At 36.6% G+C, this 6,000-nt stretch overlaps 1 protein-coding gene across 3 annotated transcripts in view; it reads right to left on the minus strand.

Annotated features, from left to right (window-relative positions):
• Positions 1 to 4,966, minus strand: part of AMIGO2 (adhesion molecule with Ig like domain 2) — a 47,446-nt gene extending 42,480 nt beyond the window's left edge. For all 3 annotated transcript variants that reach the window (XM_058189945.1, XM_058189944.1, XM_058189946.1), the window contains exon 1: positions 4,604 to 4,966. The gene's annotated coding sequence lies outside the window, so the exon portion shown is untranslated. The remainder of the gene's footprint in view (positions 1 to 4,603) is intronic.
• Positions 4,967 to 6,000: the final 1,034 nt, after the last annotated feature.

Raw genomic sequence — 6,000 nt, forward strand, 5'->3', positions numbered from 1 at the left:
TCCATAATCGGATAACTGCGTTCCTGTCAAACAGGCAACAAGTGGTCCAAATAGGCAGCGCCCTATCAAATCTTGCACCTGTTAATAGGGGTGTCCCCCAAGGCAGCGTTCTAGGACCAACACTCTTCATATTATACATAAATGACCTTTGTGATCATATTATAAATAACTGTGTTCTCTTCACTGACAATGTTAAACTATTTAATACTACCAACAATGCTGTTACCCTTCAAAAAGACCTTGACTTTGTGTCGGAATGGTAAAAAAATTGGCAACTCCAAATCTCAACCAACAAACGCTCTGTCTTAAACATTGGCAAAAAGAATCAGAACACAAAATACAAGCTAGGTGGACATCACCTTGTAGATGACCCTCACTCTGTCAAGGACCTTGGAGTATTCATATCAAATGATCTAAGTGCCAAAGCCCACTGTAACAACATCATCAAAAAGGCATTAAGAGTTGTAAACCTAATCTTGCATAGCTTCTTCTCTGGTAAGATTACACTACTAACCAGAGCATACAACACATTGCTAGACCAATTCTTGAATACAGCTCATCTGTCTGGAACCCACACTGCATATCGGACATTAATACAATTGAGTGCATCCAGAAATATTTCACAAGAAGAGTCCTCCACTCCTCTGCTCGCAACAAAATACCTTATGCCACCAGACTTCAAATTCTGGGTTTAGAAAATTTAGAACTACGCTGCCTTCGGTATGACCTGAGCATAGCTCATAAAATCATCTGCTACAATGTCCTTTCTGTCAATGACTACTTCAGCTTCAACCACAACAATACACGAGCACACAATAGATTTAAACTTAAAATGAACCGCTCCAATCTCGACTGAAGAAAATATGACTTCAGTAACAGAGTTGTAAATACCTGGAATGCACTACCAGACTCCGTGGTCTCATCCCAAAATCTCCAAAACTTTAACCTAAGACTGTCTACTGCTGACCTTACCCCATTCCTAAGAGGTTTGTAAGGGGCATGCTTAAGAGCACCTGTGTGGCTACCGTCCCTGTCCTAATGTTCCCTTTAGTTGTATTCATTTTATGTATTCAATTCATGCTTATACTTATATATATTATTTAATATGTATTTGACAAAATAAATAAATAAAAATAAATGAATAAATAAATAAATATGCGGAATGGCTTTCAAAGAAGACACTCAAGAGAAGACAATCTTGGATACATTTTACACTGGAATTAACAGGGTTGAAAAACAGAAAGCCTGATTATATGTGGCTTATATTATTATTTTGTTGTCATTGACAGATTGCATTGACTTCTGGTGAGTAGTCACAGTGAATTAAGCATTTCTGAAGGAGTGACCCTGATTGGATGCCAGATGGCCATTAAAAATCAATCCAGATAAAAGAGAAATCTTGAGAGCGTCCTTGTGAACTCTGGAAAGCTGCTTCTCATGAGTAAACTGTAGGAACTGAAGTTTTTGCAGTTGGCTTATGAGCCCATGATTTGTAGTTGAGGGAGATTAAGCTCATAGTTGCAATCTATTTATTATGTGGAAATAACATTCTGCCAAACCTCATCTTAATCACTTTTGGAAATTGCTTAATTATTAGAAACCTTTGTAATGTAAGCTTTAAAGCAGCAGGTGTGTTTCCTTCAATTCCTAATGAAAGAAGTTTTAAATGCAAATTTATGGATTTATTTTCAAAATATTTTATTTGGAAAAAATAAGAAAGGCGTGGTTAAAAAATTGGTTCTGGAAAGTTTCAAATGAAGTTACTGTGTAGATCGGCTCGAAATAAGATTTTAAAGTTAATTATAAGAATTCTTCCTATTGGAAAATGTTTTGAATTCCTAAAAAAAAACCATGAAGAATTTGAAGGGTGCACACTAGAGGAAATCAGAAGGAAATAAGATTACAATTAAAGGAGAACATTTACACTTAACTTTCTAACAGAGAATAGGGCAAAATACTTTAACATCAGAGATATGTAAGGATATATGAGAAAAATGGATCTAGATTGTGGTTAAAAGATTTTATGGAAGAGGAATGGGATTTACCAGACAAGACACTCATTTGAATGTGGATTTAAAAATAACAAGCTCTAAGAATAATATGGAAAATAAATATTTCTGCTTTCTTAACTGTCAATCATTCCAGAAAAGGCTGGTAAAAACTAGAACCGTAGATAATATTAATTTTACTTTTTTTATTATCTTACAAGAAAAAATTGTTAGAAGAAAAAGGGATAAAAAAGAGAAACTAATACATTTCTGGCATTCAAAATTATTTATCAATGACACAGATTTGAGTTTAGGGTAAACATCTAGAAAATCCCATGAATCTGATTGCTTTTATCATCATAAAAGATTGATACTAAAGTATGAGATTTAAATTATTTCTTTCCTCTAGGCCAGAAGTCTTTGTACCTTTTTAATTTAAGTTAACCAAACTGGTCATAATTATTCTTAATTAATGTATACATTGCATTTAAATGTATGGGTTTTATGAGGTATCTGATAACTTATCATTGTTTTTAATCCTTTTTAAAGCATTTTTCAGTCTAATGAAAGATCCAGAAAAAACAAAAATAATGTTTATTTCAGTTAGTACTGTCAAATTCAATGGTTTGCAGTTCTTATTAGTAGAAAAAGAAAAACAATTGCTTCATTCATTCCAAAATGCAAAATATCTACTAGCCTTGGATAAAAATGAATGAAAATGTATTATTGTTTTTTGTGTGTGTGTGTTAATATTTACGTAAAGGGCAGGTGGTTAACCTGTACAGTTAGGAATTTGCTGAAGAATGCTAGTCTTACTTACTCAGCATAGGAAGCATTTCATGTCTACCAAAAATCTAGGCTGCAATTGAGCATATTTCATTAAAAGTAAATCTATTACTTTCATATTCAGAAGTTCATTGGAAACTTGCATTGATAATTTATTGATGTACCCAGCAGATTCAATTAATCAAATTTACTAAAGCAAACACACCAGCATTTTAATTGGCTCAACATATTCTCTACCAAAATTAAAAATAAAACATACTCTTCACATGACTATTTAATATACACAGGAAACTTTGCAGACATTTATATCTATTATAGTATGCTTCCTAATAGTGTTGCTATCAGTCATAAGTGACTGTTATGGTTGTGTCAGTTACAAAAAATGCCATCTATCTTATATTTGTGTTAGTTGGACATACGCTAGATTTTTCTGAACATATAAGCAAGGAACAACTCTAGCAACTTACATTATAAATTTTAGTCAGATTGTGACATAGGTTTTTGATTCATTTCGTGTCTTCTCTTTCTACTATGAAATCATCTCACCATGTAATTTCAACAATCCGATTTTCCCAGTTGCTGCATTTACTGTCCTAACATTCTAGCTGATTCAAGCAATTTCAGACTGATTTTTTTCCCCTATGTTTACCAAGCATTTCTCTCTCCCTCCGATCTTTTTCACTTCAGTACATATTGATTGTAAAACTGTATGAATGTCAACATAGACACCCCCCCCTTAAATTATACAACTTACTCTTACAGAATTATGTGTAGGCCTACAATCTACACTACAATAATCTACAATAAGTATAGATATCTCCAGCAGTTCAATTAAATACGTACAGTAAATTCTTCATCTATTTTTTTCTTACTGGGTTCATTAAGAATTTTTGTTCTTTGATTTATTGGTTCATCTTGATTATGGTACCTCAAATTCCTTACCTTACACTTCATCAACATATTTTCAGTATTACATTTCACCACTCCTTTTTCTCATTCTGGTTCATGCTTAGCAATTAGTGTCAGAAAAACACCATCCAAAAAGCAGAGAGTGGATGTTTATATTCATGTTTGTATATGTTGGCTAGTATTCATAAATGAAATATAAAGAATGGCTGTAACCTAAATACAAATACATGCCATCATAGGACAAACATGATGATCATCTTATCACTGACCATCCTTGACTCAGACTCTGATGCCATGCATATTTCTTGGGACTTTATCATAAAATTAAAATAGATTTTAATTTAAAATGAAGATGGCCATTCCAACAGGGCATCACTACCACCAAGCACACCTGAACTCCAAAGTTTCTAGAACAAAAGTGATCCTGTGGAGTTGCGGTGCCTCAAGATTCTGTTCATTGCTACCCTGGATGTCTGCGAGATATTCTGGAGCACCATTCTCAAAAGAATGCTAAACCCCATGCTCAGCAAGTTTGCTGAAATGATTGATGCTTCCGTGCCACGCTTGGGAAACTTCTCCCACTCTTTGGAATCAAATTTGATTATTCTCCACCACTCCGTGAGCCCTCCTTTTTAGACGGCAAATACAGGTTTCAAAAATAAGCAGCGCCAGGGTTATTAGAAGACCCTGTGGTAAAGGGTTTATGGGGTTGGATGATTAATTATGAAATCATAAGGACACGACTCGCTGCTAAAGAATCGCGCGCAAAGGACAGAGTTTTGTTTGTTAAGCGCGAAAGAAATCGTGCTCTCTTCCCATTCCATTTAATACATAGCTTCGTGTAGAATCTCCGGGCTGAGAAGAAGCTCCCTATGAATGACTGAGTCTTCCAAAGCGACCACCCTTTCTAGAAAGCTTACCTCGGTTTACGATTGTGCAGGAACCAATGATTCATGGCAAGTCCAAGAAAAGATCCGAGTCTGAATTGCGCCTTGGACTTTACCACTACGCTCGCCTTTCCCAGCCGCCATACATGTTCCTTTGCACAGGCTCGGTCTACATTTGAAGTTTGAGGTCTGAGGCAACTGGAGAGGCGGTAGCACCAGACCAGAGCTCTGGACGTGCTCTCGACCCTCCCTGGGCATTTGCTCTATCGCCTCCGCCCACCTCTTGACGGCGGATTGGCTCGTGGCGCCTGAGCAGACGCCTTTGGATTGGAAGAGCGGCCCCAGCGCAGACGATCCTGGCGATTAATTGAGGTAGAAATACTCGGTTCTTGAAGAGACCGAAGCGCGTAGATTTCCTCGTTGCCGCTGGTCACTTTCCTTTATCAAGGGCCCAATACATGCCCTGCCATCAAGCTAAAGGAGGTGGAGCTGAACACGTGGAGGCGACAGAGCGAGGAAATCGATAGGGATGGGTAGAACCTGCGTTACTTCCCGGGAGAAATTTTCAAAGGATTTGGAAAGGAGCATAAGACCTGTCCCCCCTCCCGAGTCGTTTCGGAGCAAGAAGAAAACACGAATATGTGGGTTGTTTGGACACGGGCTGTGGATCTCCTTTGTTTACAAAAGCTGCAAGAGTGCTGGCAGCAGCTGGCGCCGCTCTTGAGCATGTTTATAAGAGATTAAGCCCCGTTTAGTATGGTGGCCGGAATACCATGCACTGAATAAAAGGTTCCAATATTGTTGCACAATAAATGAAATTTCCTGATGAGTAAATGAGTAGGCATCTGCTTGAGTTGGGACGTATAGGATACAGTTCTGGCCTCCTAAAAGGTCAGGTAGTTTAAAGCACGTTTCCTCAATCTCTGCCCTTCCTACTATGTCCTGATCTCTCTAGTCAGTGTGACACCCTAACTGGAACATGGGAATTAAAAAGTAACACATCTGGAGCATGCCAGATTAGAGAGGCTGTGTTTAAATTTGTCTTGATTCAGCAGATGCTAGTATTTAATTAGGAACCTTTTAATTAAAATGACATCCATTTGATTAGCATTCATATAATACAGGCATACTGACTGCACATTAGATGTGCATGTTCTATAAATCTGTTTTCAGATAATATAAATTTTTGTACAAAGCACTTGAATGAAATTCTAATGTTAATCTTACATGTAATACATTTAGATTTGAAGCTCATTTTGAAATTTAGTAGGAAAACAGCTCTTCTTAAAGAAAACACATGAAGCTATTTTTCGTTTTAAAGGTAGTTTAGCATGTGTATTTTTCCACTTCATGAAAGACATGCAAAGTTACTTAAATCTGTAGTATATATCCATATTAAGACTGTGTTTCTAAGTCTTCAGTTTAAAGCT

The sequence above is a fragment of the Ahaetulla prasina genome, chromosome 7 (assembly GCF_028640845.1).
Source record: "Ahaetulla prasina isolate Xishuangbanna chromosome 7, ASM2864084v1, whole genome shotgun sequence".
In the NCBI taxonomy this organism is placed as follows: domain Eukaryota; kingdom Metazoa; phylum Chordata; class Lepidosauria; order Squamata; family Colubridae; genus Ahaetulla; species Ahaetulla prasina.